Genomic DNA, 14767 nt, shown 5'->3' with positions numbered 1-14767 from the left:
CATAATTTCAATGAATAATCTATCTCGATAATATTATGCACACAATAGTCAAGGCAAATAATTAAGAGAGACAGTCGTGCACTGGACATTGCACACTCCTTAAAAAATAAATAATCAAAGGATACTAATGATTTTGCACAAAGAAATTATGCACTTACGTTGATTGATAGTGCACCATCAATATCTTCCGATTTGTTGTAGAACACCCATCGTGCACACAGGAAATTCATTAAATTTTATCTTAATATTGTGGAAGAGAATAATAATAATAATTTCTCTGTGCAAAATTATCAGTATCCTTTGATTATTTATTTTTTAAGGAGTGTACAATGTCCAGTGCACGACTGTCTCTCTTAATTATTATCTCTCTTAATTATTTGCCTTGACGATTGTGTGCATAATATTATTGAGATAGATTATTCATTGAAGTTATGGTGCACAATCAATTTATCCTTGTGTAAGAAATAAAACACGGATTTGTTTGTGCACAATGATTATGCGTATAATTCTTATGTGTATGAACACTACCTTCCCGTTCGAAATTCAAAGATTATATAAAAGTGAATTTATTATTTAGCGTTTTTTTTCCATACATGTATACATATTCATTCGCTCTATTATAGAAGTAAACTTCTATACGTTGAGATATATTACATTCGATGTCCTCCATAGACTCTTATTTTGGGATACTAAAATATTATCCGATAATTACGCAGGTATTTGAAATATGACAGATGTATATTTAATATATGCAATAAATCTAAGACTTTTTAAGCTTCAAATTCGTCACTTTCACCTATTAGTGATAGATTTTGATCCTATCCTCGCTCACAATAAGAACCTATTTGCAAATTTATCCCTGGTTCGGTTCATGTATTTGCTCAGTGCTTGAGTAAAATAAATGTTACCTTATAAATTGGATAACAGATCGAGATGGCGGTTAGTTTCGCATCGAGGGCTACTTATTAACGGAGGTAAATCAATTAATACCCGTTACAAAAGTATTCAGATAGATAGTTCATCCTAAGCTAGTTTGCAAGTTAACAATTTGTATCGGACCGATTTTTCTTTTAGTTAATATATATTTGTTACATATGAAAAGTTGGATATTTCTGGCAATTGTCATGGTTTGTATATACCCTAAACCTTTGACTAACATTAGCATTACAAAGCGTTTGTACACCGGATAGAACGACATATTTCTCACCGTTGTTAATATTGAGACGCGGCATTTAGCATCTTCGGACACGACGTGCATTTCGTCAACTCGCTTAATGCTGAATTGTAAGTTTGGTTCCAAAGCTTCGAGTAAGCTTTTAGCAAAACGTAAGACAAAGTCACCTTCCTCCAAACTTATGCCATATATAAATATCACGGAAACTATTAGTATAAATAGTTCGGCACACGACTCGCAGAGGTTCCTTAAGAAGGAGTACAGGCGTCAAACGGCCAATGTATTACTTTCATCCCCTTGCGATTTTGCATTTAGACTCACTATTATTTTTTTGGAACGTCACTGCTCCACAAGAGTAATCTATGCGACGTGTTCAAATAGTTCATAAGGAGCGAGTATCACTCAGTGGCTATCGTTTGCATGAGTAGCGCAAGCTGTTTCTACGGTTTTAGAGCAAGAATAAATATATCCTTTATCTGATATCCGTTAATCATTGTATTCCTGTCTTGATGATTATTTGTGTAACGGTCCTATCTATGAGCTATTTTTTTATTTTCACTGAATTACAGCAACCCGCTAAACTCATCAATCTATTTACATCAATTAGCATATTAAACGGCGCCACCTCATATATTATATGATTATTTTATATTAGTAACAGAGTCAAATTTCATGACCATATAAGGAGCGTGATGTCACCTACTTATAAATATAGATATAATAGTTTTTGTTGTTTTATTAAAATATATTAATTAAGATTAATTTCGATGAAACAAAGCATTTTTTATGTAGATTTTTAATTATAATAATCTTAATTGCGTTTAACTACTAAATTATATCGAATTTTAATAAGCAAAGTTAATTTGTTTATTATTTATTTTATATCGAATTTTAATAAGCAAAGTTAATTTGTTTATTACTTATTTGTTTATTTGGGGTCACGGTGGCTCAGTGGGTAAGAGCCCAGGCTTCTGTGTAAGAGGTCGCGGGTTCGAGCCCCGGATATGTGAAGATTTTCAGAAATGAAATTTTCATATGTGTGTTACTGTGATTCCGGTAGTTCGGATTCCACCTTAAACTGTAGGTCCAGTCATGATTGTGTTCAACTTTATCCTCCTACATCATTTAAAAAAAAATAATAGAGAAGGTGAGTCTGCATATTCATGACTATAGGGAACCAAGACTAATGCGTACAGGTACTTAGTTTACCTCTGCAGCGTTCCACGTGGACGTAGTTCTTGAAGTAATAACAATAACAATAACAATAACACTGTAAATATTAATTATCAGAATAATGCGGATACTCTGAATTCGTGATAATTATATCTAAGTAACATGAGTAAGAAGTAGTTTTATGAATAACAGCTTAATTATTACTGTTATCAATAAATAAACAATTAATAATTTATTTAAACTTATAATTTTGTACATAATAATGACATCTTTATAATTTATTGATCTTAATTAACTAATCTAGTATTTGCATAATAAAATTTTTGAAAATTGATTATAGTTCAAATGTTATTAACTAATTTAAGTAGTTCCTTTTAGGAATTACTTCTACTAATGATAAACTACTAATTTATGTAACATTTTATTATTGTTTTATTGTAAATATTGCACTATCACATTAATTAATTTTATTAGTTAATAACTTTTGACGATACTTTTTGCGCTAATTGTAAATTATACTAAAATAAAATATATCTACTTCTGTAAAGTTTACATGTTTTAAAATTTCATTATTACTGTTTATTCTCTTTTAATGTCAAAAAAATGATTTTACACAATTGGGAAATTCTTGGCTATTTCAAACAGTTTAAAACTTCAAATCACCAATTTTGTTCAAAGTTGGTAGACTTGTTATCTATATAGAGGTCAACATCTGTGCAAAGTTTTAGATCAAAATATTTATAAGTGGCCGACTTATCAACTGTTCAAAAAATATTGGACTTTTTTTTATTAATTTGATTTCTCGGAGACTAATAAAGATATGGACATGATTCTTTTTTAAAAGACGAGAAAAGAGTTTCACGTTTAAAATGTAAATAATAAAACACCAAATCATTTATTTATGCCATTGTTATAAACAATTTTTTCAAAAATCGACGATATCTCAAAAAACGATATTTTTTTTTAAATTTTTGTACTATCGTATTCCTTGTCATTTTTTACATAAAAAACCGTTGAGAAAATCGAGTGCCCGCTATTAGGATTAAGATAGCACTAAAATGAAACGAACCGCGCGCTAGCCGCTCGGCCGTCTACTAATCGTGCGGTTCCAACGTTGCTTGCTGCAATTGCCTTCTTTAAAGAATAAATAATTTCATATTGTAACAGTCTATATGTATTTATTTAAATAATATATAAATGTATTAATTAAGTAAGTAATGTAAATGAACTATTTTTTTATACAATTTGATATAATATTGAAATTAAACATTTGCTCTTTGCGTTTGAGCGGGCTTGAGACCGACGCATATTTAGGATGCGGCCGCATTAAAAATGTTTTTTTATCGGACCTACACCATAATACTCTTAATAAGTTATTTTCAAGTAAGAAGAGTATGAAGTTTTTTTCACTTTAATTTCCGTTGCATACAAAAATAAGTTGTATCAAAAATACATTTCAAAATACTATAAAAAAAATTATTTATGTTAGTGATGGTGCCGAAAGCCAATATAAAAATAGAATGAATTTTCTAAACTTAGTTCAACATTACAGCAATTATTCTATTAGAGCAGAGTGGCATTTTTTTGCAAGTTGTCATGGTAAAAGTCCGTGTGATGGAATTGGTGGAGGTATAAAAAGATTAGCTCGACGAGAAAGCTTGCTCGGTAAAATCATAAGTAATTCTGCAGAATTTTACAAATGGGCGAAGCAAGCTATGCCTACAATAACGTTTATTTACTGTAGTCAAGAAGAATATGAAATTTTTGAAAGTAGCATGTATAGTCAATTAAAAGATGCTCTTACTATACAAGGAACACAATCACTGCATTCATTCATTCCAGTTAGTGATGACAATACAACGGAAATTAAAGTAAAAAAAACTTCATACTCTTCTGAATTTGAAATAAGACGTATAATTTAAAGGGTTTTTTTTTGTAAAATTACTTGTAAATAACTTATTAAGAGTATTATGGTGTAGGTACGATAAAAAAACATTTTTAATGCGGCCGCATCCTAAATATGCGTCGGTCTCAAGCCCGCTCAAACGCAAAGAGCAAATGTTTAATTTCAATATTATATCAGATTGTATAAAAAAATAGTTCATTTACATTACTTACTTAATTAATACATTTATATATTATTTAAATAAATACATATAGACTGTTACAATATGAAATTATTTATTCTTTAAAGAAGGCAATTGCAGCAAGCAACGTTGGAACCGCACGATTAGTAGACGGCCGAGCGGCTAGCGCGCGGTTCGTTTCATTTTAGTGCTATCTTAATTCTAATAGCGGGCACTCGATTTTCTCAACGGTTTCTTATGTAAAAAATGACAATGAATACGATGGTACAAAAATTAAAAAAAAAATATCGTTTTTTGAGATATCGTCGATTTTTTGAAAAAATTGTTTATAAGAATGGCATAAATAAATGATTTGGTATTTAATTATTTACATTTTAAAAGTGAAACTCTTTCCGCGTCTTTTAAAAAAGAATCATGTCCATATCTTTATTAGTCTCCGAGAAATCGAATTAATAAAAAAAAGTCCAATATTTTTTGAACAGTTGATAAGTCGGCCTCTTATCAATATTTTGATCTAAAACTCTGCACAGATGTTGACCTCTGTATAGATAACAAGTCTACCAACTTTGAACAAAATTGGTGATTTGAAGTTTTAAACTGTTTGAAATAGCCAAGAATTGCCCAATTGCGTAAACAACTCAAAGAGAGCTGTCCTTCGAAAATAGGCAGCAAAATCTGTGTATAAATACGCTAATTTTTGCACAGACTAGCATTTACTCCTAGCCTTGCAAAGGGAGCGCATGAGATTGAATAAACTTAGCTAATAGCTAAGTTCTTTCTCTCAAGTGATTAACTGAGCAAATTCTCTCTTTTCTATTGTAATTTGTGCTTGACTCATAGACACTTCGCGCTATGAGAAACTTGGGCTAAATTACATCCTTTTATAAGAAAGACTTGAGATCTGCTTATGGGACACTTCGCACCATAAGAAACTAGGGTAAAATCTATCTTTCCTTTAATTCACTCATATAATGATACATATTATTTATTATTTTATTTTAAAGTTAATATTTAGAAGCCTTTTAATAATTGAAACAAATTCTTATTCATTAACGCGATAGACCACGAGAGTACGAACAATAATATAAATAAAAGGTGATAAGAACATCACAAAGCATTGTTAACAACCTCTTAAAATGGTAGGATCTTATTTGGTGATTAAACTTTAATTTTTTTAACTTGTTTATGATTCCAGTGATGGGCTTGGATATAATTTTGAAAAATACACCATAATTTTCTGAAAAATCTGACATTTTTTCAACTAGTTATCATTTAAATTATTTATTGTAGATTTTACCAAATCATTTTGAATTTTAGCAATATAATCGTAAATTCTGAAATCCTGATTAAACTTTTTTCTTAATATTTCAACATATTCCTCTATTATCGGCGTAACTATAATTAATTGATACTTTTTATCAATGGTAGCCCACTGCTTAAACTCGATATTTTTAATAGAATTTTGATTAAAGAAGAAACAAAACTGGTTTGCGACTTTATTAAAACTTAGACAACCAAAACACTCATCGTAATAACATGCTTTGGAGGGATTTTTACTTAAAATAATATTGAAAATTTCTACATAATCAATTGGAATCATTTCTTTTAACTTTAATTTGACAATTAAAGAATGTAGGGCATCTAATAGTAACTTTATATTTATGAATTATGAAATTATAGTTACAGTTGCGGGCAAAAGTGTCCGGCCAAAGTTGTTTTTATGTTTTGATCATGTATAAATGATGTAAAGTAGCAACACAAACATATCTTAGTAAAGTACTTTTATTATGCATTCAAATCATGTTGTCCAACAATTTGTTATAATGCTTAACAAAATTTTATATCGATAATAGAAAATATGGCTTATTCATAAGTATCCGGCCAACTATTACGTAGATATAATTCGCGTGGTTTTGTTTACATTATCGGTCACAAAGGTATGTAAGCGCTGGAACTGTCTATCAGTTATGCTCTGACATCAGTATCAATCGGTAAACATGCCGAAATGCACGTCTGTAGATATTCGACAAGTCGTAATTAAATTACACAATGAAGGAAAGGTTTCTCGTGATATATCTAAAATTCTAGGCATAGGAAAATCGACTGTGAATGATATAATTATTAGATTCCACAGCACTAACACTCTAAAAGATAAAAAAAGTTCTAGGAGACCAAGAAAAACCAATAATCGTGTTGACAAATTGATCAAAAGAAAAGCTGTCGTAGATGTTAAAAACAATGCTGCCATTATTGCACGCGAATTACGCGAAGAAAATGTAGCAGACGTCAGTCGTAGTACTGTATCACGTAGACTCAGAGAAGTGGGACTTGTTGGACGTGTTGGTGTGAAAAAACCACTTATTAGTAAGAAAAACAAGAAGGCCAGACTAGAATTTGCTAAAAAATATGAAAGCTTTACTGTTGAGGACTGGAAAAAAGTGCTGTTTTCGGATGAAACCAAAATCAATCTATTTGGAAATGATGGTAGAAGGTATGTGCGGTGACCGGTAGGTAGTAGATATGATTCAAGATACCAAATACCGACTGTGAAACATGATGAAGGTAGCATAATGCTATGGGGTGCATTTTCATGGAAAGGCGTAGGTCCAATCTTCAAAATAGAAGGCAATATGGACTCTGTCATGTATATTATATGTCATGTCATGTATATAGGATATTATATTGGAGGAAATGCTACCTTATGCTCGACAAAACATGCCCAGAGGATGGATATTTCAGCAGGATAATGATCCAAAACACAGGTCACACCTCCTTCAGCAAGTTTTTAGTAAGAAAAAAATTCGAGTTTTACAGTGGCCGAGTCAGTCTCCAGACTTAAACCCTATTGAACACTTATGGCAAGAGCTAAAAATGAGATTAGGAAATCAAAACTATGCTAATAAAGCCTCCCTATGGCAAAAAGTGCAAGAAGAGTGGAACAATATCTCTCATGATAGGATTGTGACACTTATTGAATCGATGCCTCACCGATGTGCTGCCGTGATAGCTTCTAAGGGTATGGCTACGAAGTTCTGATGACTGTGTTACATTTAAAACCATTTCTAGTTTGTTTTGTTTCATGTTACTATATTTTTTCTACTTGTAATTGCCACATTCATAGTTGGCCGGATACTTATGAATAAGCCATAATTGTTATTATCGATTTTGTTTGTATTAAATTTTGTTGATTGTTAAAATGAATTGTTAAATTACATGTTTTGAGTATATAATAAAAGTACTTTGCGATGATGTATTTGTGTTGCCACTTTGCACCCTTGTACATGATTAAAACATAAAAACAACTTTGGCCGGACACTTTTGCCCGCAACTGTATGAATTCCTCTTGAATCATTAGCTAATACACACTCTTCCGGTCGGTATTGACGAAAAGTCGAAAACCCAATTTTAATATCTTCTCTATAATTTTCATTGCACCACTCTTTAAAAAGCACATAAGCTTGTTTTAAATTAAAAAGCATTAACGTTTTTTGAATTTGACTTTTCCAGTATCTGTTTTGATAGTTTTACAATCTTTTGTAGCAGGTCGAGGACTACTTATATCAATTTCGTTATAAAATTTTTGAATTCTTTGAATAACAACATCGGATAAAATACCCATTCTATTACACGGTAAAGGTTTAGCTAACATACCTTCTTTTTCTCTCAAATTCTTTGATTCTTGAACAGCGTGAAATGAACAGTCTATGATTTTTCCACATTACAATCACTCCAAGATTTTAGGAGAAGCGTTCAAATACTTAATTTTTCTGTGTAATGCGAAGCTTTGGCAAATTTTTATTTAATATCTTCGATCAATGGTGTCTCGAAATCACTTGGTTTTTCAGTTTCACCTTGCTCATAATCTTTTGTTAATACACTTTTTAATTTTATTTATAGCTTGTGGATTTTGTATATCATTTAAATTTATTGCACCTATCTGTAGTTTATTTAGTAAAAAAATTAACCGATTCCAGTACATCTTTTTTTAGTTCACATTGATTATTTTTTGTTTGTTTTTATTTATTATACGGGATATAATCCCTGTGATGGTAAATGTCTGGTTTGCGCTACCGTCTCGATCGCGTGGCTGCTTGCGAGGGCAGCACCTACCGGCCGGGGGAAGTAAAAACGGGAACTCGGTCCAAAATGGGGTGGAACGCACGTGAAGAAAGAAGGACTAGTCGAGCGGTAACTCAAGAATTGTTAACAGCGTGCTAGAGTCTAGGAGTACCTCTAGCATCTGCAACAGCGTGCGTGTGTGTGAACGTTACAAGGAGCGCGGATACTAAATTGCCGATAATTTGTTGTTGTTGCTGTCTCGCGAATTTAGCCGTAACACCATCGTAGGCTGACTACAACATCCAAGGGATTGGTCCTACAGAAGCGGCAGGTCGACAGAGAAAGCCTCGTCATTGATTTGGAAAAACGGCAACCTGATCCACGTGTTAAAAGGGCATGACGAACTGCTCTCCCTGAAAAACTGACGAACGAACCAAGGTAATCTGGCCAGCTTCGCGTCGTAATTGCGTTAAACAGCCGCGCGTCGTATTGTGAATTTTCCCTCGCAAAACCGTGCGCGAGCGTTATTAAACCGCTAGCGAGCGAGCGAACGAATATTTCGAATTGATTGTGCGGTGTCGAATAAATGGCGGTAAGCAACGCTATCACATGTTTAGAATAAGTACTCTCTCGCGAGCCAAATCTTTGTAAGAATAGTTCGAATAAACGATCTTGTATTACCGAAATGATAATCTAGCTTTGTCCTTTGTTATTACTTAGTTGGTTGACTGGTACCTGTCTTTTCGTGCTCCTCGGTTAGTTAACAAAATTGTTGATTTCGTTCTCATCGCGCGTATTCCAGTACGACTGCGCATTAGGTGAGACAAAGGAATCAACACGGATTCATACCCCGTTACATGGCGCCCAACGTAACAGAACCTATAGCATTTATGATTCTTCAAAACGCCGGTTCCATTAGACATTTACTTTGCGCTCAGTCAACCAACGACCCAGATGACAATTAAAGTGTTGTTGTGTACACTTTAAACGCATGCCACATAGGAAATAAAATAAATCGTAATCTAACTCGCGAAAGCCCGACGCGACGGTAGTATGTAAATAATCAGTGTATGCGTGTGCAAGTGCGACCGAATTACTATTGGTGATTGCGTGGTAACTTCTCAAGTTACCACGCAATCACCAATAGAGTTTGAAGGTTGTCGAAGAATAACAACATTGTACCCGTTGGCGCGGGGAAAAGACTAACACAGGCAACATTCAAAACGAAATAAACACAACACAAATGTTTTCTTTCTTTTTAATTTCAATGTAGTTGTATTGTTCAAGTGTTACTAACTGTAATTATTGCTGCTTGCACGGAGATAAGCTCGCTGTATTAATTTAGAAACTAACCAACACTGATGCGCTAACAAATAGTTAGTGCGCCTGATAGGCAGAATGTTTGTATTACGCAATAGCGAGCAAAAGAGTTCTTCGGCCAGCGTATAGTAAAAATAACTTATACTGAGCCTTGCATTGGCTATTAAAAATTAAATTAAAATTAGTTGAACATTGATCCGAGCACTCGCACTTGCATTGTCCCTAAAGGAATTGTGTAATTTATTAATAAAATTAATCGCAGCGATAATAAAACAAAGCGCCATATTATAAATAATTAAAAATAGACAACACTTAGAAAGTAGATGAAAACTGGGTACTGTCGCTCCAAGAGGAAGAAATAAAAGAGTATTTCGAACAATTGGAGCTAAGAAAAAACGGAAGTAAGCTCTTGTGAGCAAGGCGATTGTAAAATTGGTTACTAGGCGACTATTCAGCAGCAGATTTCGTCGACGTTAGCAACTAAAACAGTAACCCAGCTAGGAGGGCAGCCCTACGCTCAGAGCTAATATTATTCATCTGCGCTAAGCACACAGCACCTAAAGAAGAAGGAGAGCACCCGTTAATTCAGTTGATGCAAAACGCAGAAGTTATGTCGTGGGTACGAGAGACAGCAATAAACGTTGTAGATGTATTAGACAACGGCAGAAACAATAATAGCAATAAAAATATTACATTAACAGCTAATGATGGCAGCCAATTTTAACTTCCGCCTACGTTCGCTGTAATGGTTCAGGACCTCATCTTCCGCTCCCGAGAGAATGAGATGAAGCTCGAGCTGCTAGACTCGGTAGGCAACAACGTATCAAGTCTAACGAAGGTATTAGACAAGATATATAGTAATAGCAGTAATGTTCAGAACCAACTAGATGACTTATCTGCTAGAATAAGTATATTAGAAAATGTCGGAAATAAGAATGCACAGCAATATGATGCGAGCCATTCAAGTGAATTAGGGCAGCATGAAAACACGCGCAGGAGCGTAGCATTTCACGATACCTTCACCTACTATTACGACACGCGATTACCTCAAATTACTCCAGCTGGACCCGGACAGAGGCCCACGGGGGCCACTGGCAGAACCCCTCGCTGGACGTACTCTTTCGGAGAGAGTGGACAGCATCAATCTATAATGGGTTTAATGCTGAAATGGATAACAACACGCCGAGCACATGGTTACCCAAACAGATAACAAACCCTTGGTTGACTACAAGGGATGTTGGTCGTATTGTCCAGGGATTAAAACTCAAGATCTCTGGCGAAGGTAACGTGAGAGTGGATACATTCCTGTCCAGGCTCGACAATTTGAGGAACGGTGCCGGGCTCACGGAGGATGAAATGCTGTTATCAGTATCAGAGCTGCTCATCGGTCCCGCCCTTACCTGGTACGAGGTAACGAAGGAAGAATACTCACCTACGCTGAGTTTGAAACAGAGGCATGAGAACAATTCAGAAACAGCATGCAACGGCAACAGCGACTGATGAGGGAAGTGCAAAGTCGATATCAAGGTCCAGATAAAACGGTTAACGCATACGAGGTGTGATCAAAAAGTAAGGTGAATTTTTATTTTTCTGAAAAAATATTTATTTATTCATCAATTTTTATTTTATCTCCTTCAAAGTGATCCCCCTCGGATATAATACACTTGTGCCAACGCTTTTTCCAATCCTCAAAGCATTTCAAAAAATCATTTTTTATGATCTTGTTTAGTTCATCCTTCGATGCCGTCTTTATCTCCTCAATCGTGGCAAAACGCCGTCCTTTCATGGGCCTCTTCAGTTTTAGGAACAAGAAGAAGTCACAAGGGGCCAGATCTGGGGAAAACGGTGCCTGTGGCATCGTTACTGTGTTGGTTTTAGCCAAAAATTCGCGCACAAGCAATGATGTGTGAGCAGGGGCGTTATCATGGTGCAAAAGCCAATTTTTATTTTTCCACAAATTCGGATGTTTCTGGCGGATTGCTTCCCGCAAATTGCGCATAACTTGCAGGTAATATTCCTTATTTACTGTTCTACCCTGTGGCAAGAACTCATGATGCACCACGCCCCTGCAGTCAAAGAAAACTGTAAGCAAAACCTTTACATTTGATCGAACTTGGCGTGCTTTTTTTGGTTTTGGTGATCCAGAATGCCTCCACTGGGACGATTGAGTCTTAGTCTCGACGTCATAACCGTATACTCATGTTTCGTCACCTGTTATAACCCTGTTGAGTAAATCTGGATCATCGTTGACGTCATTCAGTAGTTCTTGGGCGATGCTCATGCGACGTTTCTTTTGGTCGAAATTGAGCAATTTCGGAACAAACTTCGCTGACACACGTCTCATGTCTAAAACACTCGTCAAAATTGATTGGCACGAACCAAATGAGATGCCAATATCATCAGTAATTTCTCTAATGGTAATTCGACGATTTCCCAACACTATTTTCTTCACTTCTTCAACTTTCTCATCAGTTGTTGATGTGCTGGGGCGTCCAGAACGAGGTTCGTCGTCGGTGTCTTCTCGGCCTTCTTGGAAGAGTTTATACCACTTGTAAACATTTTTTTTGCTTAAAGTAGACTCACCGTATGCCACTTTCAGCATTTCAAGTGTTTTGGAACATTTGATTCCATTTTTCACACAAAATTTAATGCAAACTCTTTGATCCATGTTTTTCAGCAAATCGTGGAGCACGCAAAACACTTCTAACCTTGATGCCTCTCACAAACAAACCAAACATACTACAAAGCTGAAATTTGGAACGTATGTTCTAGACGAGTGTACCGACATAACCAAATAAAAAAGTCGAAGATCGAACGGACGTAGCCCGCTAAATTTCAAAATTCACCTTACTTTTTGATCACACCTCGTACATCACCAACATGATAGGCCTAATGTGTGTGTGTGAGACGACTAAATCTACCGATGGCATATGAACGTCATTTGTATCTGTTACACGCCTCCTCATCGATATTCAGAGCCAGGTGCGAAGGGCTGAAATAAATTCCATACTCGTTCTAAATACATTAGCTGTCGACCCTGTATTCGAAGTTAGCTTACCACCCTTACACCGATGGAAGCAAGAGCCGCAAGAGTAAGGTGGCAGCAATATCCAATGATAAGCCAGAGATTAGTGATCGGTTGCACCGTATGGAGAAGGTGCTGGAAAAGGTAACGCACCAGATCGTCTATATACCGACGCCATCGGGGGTGACGCTTGGTCCGAGTATTGAAGCAGTTGATAGTGATAAGAAAGCTCCGCATTTTGATTTAATGAATCAAGTACTGTTATCCCTGAAAGGAATATCTGAAGGGATGAAACACAACTTTGTTAGGCGAAACTCGACCCCGGAGGACCGCGCTAAGAAACAAGATACTCCTCAAAAGCGGAAAACAGATTTCTCCAAATCACTCAAATGTATCTAGTGTGGATTGCTGGGGTACAGTAAAAGGTACGAGTACTGTCCCCGATGTAATAAGGGAAACGAGGAGAGGAGTGGTTAGGAGGGGTTGACCCCACTCCTTCATCCCCTGAAACGAATCCCGTAAATGAAACCTCGCAGCCCTCGCCAGTACAATCAGTACTGGTAGTAACGAATACGTTGAGCGATGAGAGCGAGGATTGCCATGATTATGCTAATGAAGAGAACGTGGGTAAAGTGAACGTGGAGAAGGGGAGTATTGAGGATAGTAAAGCCCAGGACTATAGACCGGCCGAAGTGGTGGAGAGTAAAATTTCCACGCCCTCGGAGGCTCTGGTAACGGCAGATAAGCCGTCAGGTTATACTCCCGAAGGACCTTCGATAGTCCCAATCGAGGTGGTTTGAACAAATGTTGACGTCACTTTAACGCGCGAGAGCACAGTAGCTAGCGCTATGGTATGCCAAGAGCGAGCCCGTGGAGCCGCTGAATCGGTTTCGATATATTCCTCGGAACAAGAAACGCGCTGGTGGCTACCGGTAAGAATTGCAGACTTCCAAATAAGGGCTCTCTATGAGCCGGGAGCTTCCACCACGGCAATGGGAAGTAATGCTCTGCAGATAGCGTCGGCGTTGGGCATCAGGTTGGATACCACCCACGCGGGTACGGCAGGACTGCCAGATGGACGAAAACTGACAATCTTCGGTCATGCGATATTGCCGTTCACCGTGGGTGATATGACAATGCCGACAAGGGTTGGGAGTAGCTATACTCCCAACCCTTGTCGATAAATGTATTTTAGGAGTAATTTTTGTTACATTATTTAGAGCAGTTCTTAATCCTGACGATGATACGTTATTACTCAAGAAATCGCAAACCAAGATGGAACTAGAAGTAGATAGTTTAGAGGCTGGTCCGAGAATAACTACTATCGGGCTGGCCGAGGTAACAGCCTCACAACAGGCAGTACGCAGAAGACCATCAACGAGGTTTTATTACAGGCCCCCGCGGGACTGGTGTGTGCGGCCGGAATTGAGCACGAGATTCGAGTCGGTGATACGAAACCGATCAAACAGTGCTACTATCCAGTATCACATAAGGTCGAGCCAGAAATGCATAAATTGGTAAGGGAAATATTGGCCCAAGGGTGATTGAGCCAGCGAATAGCGGCTGGATGAGCCCTGTGGTGATGATACGTAAAAAGGATAGCTCGTATCGATTCTATATAGACTTTAGGAAGGTCAACAAGGTCACCGGGCCAAACGCATACCCCTTACCATTCATGTAGGATATATTGAGACGTTTGCGCAATGCACTTCTCTACTTCTCTACGCTCGATATTAGTAGCGTATATCACCAAATACCACTCAAACCCGAATCTCGACCTATCGCTGCATTTACCATTCTCGGATTGGGATACTTCCAGTTCGTATGAATGCCGTTCGGCCCTCGTATGCCGGCGCCACCTTCCAACGGTTAATAGACAGCGTAATCGGTTCAGAGCTTGGCGATTTTGCCTCCACCTGTTTGGACGAT

General features: G+C 36.5%; 1 protein-coding gene across 7 annotated transcripts in view; it reads left to right on the top strand.

Annotated features, from left to right (window-relative positions):
* LOC131675470 (AP-3 complex subunit mu-1) overlaps positions 1-14767 on the top strand; it is a 391927-nt gene that overhangs the window by 51270 nt on the left and 325890 nt on the right. The window lies entirely within an intron of this gene.

The sequence above is a fragment of the Phymastichus coffea genome, unplaced genomic scaffold (genome assembly GCF_024137745.1).
Source record: "Phymastichus coffea isolate CEN01 unplaced genomic scaffold, Cenicafe_Pcof_1.1 PCOF00022, whole genome shotgun sequence".
NCBI lineage: Eukaryota > Metazoa > Arthropoda > Insecta > Hymenoptera > Eulophidae > Phymastichus > Phymastichus coffea.
Note: the sequence above shows the minus strand (reverse complement) of the source record. Positions and strands in the feature narration are given on the sequence as shown.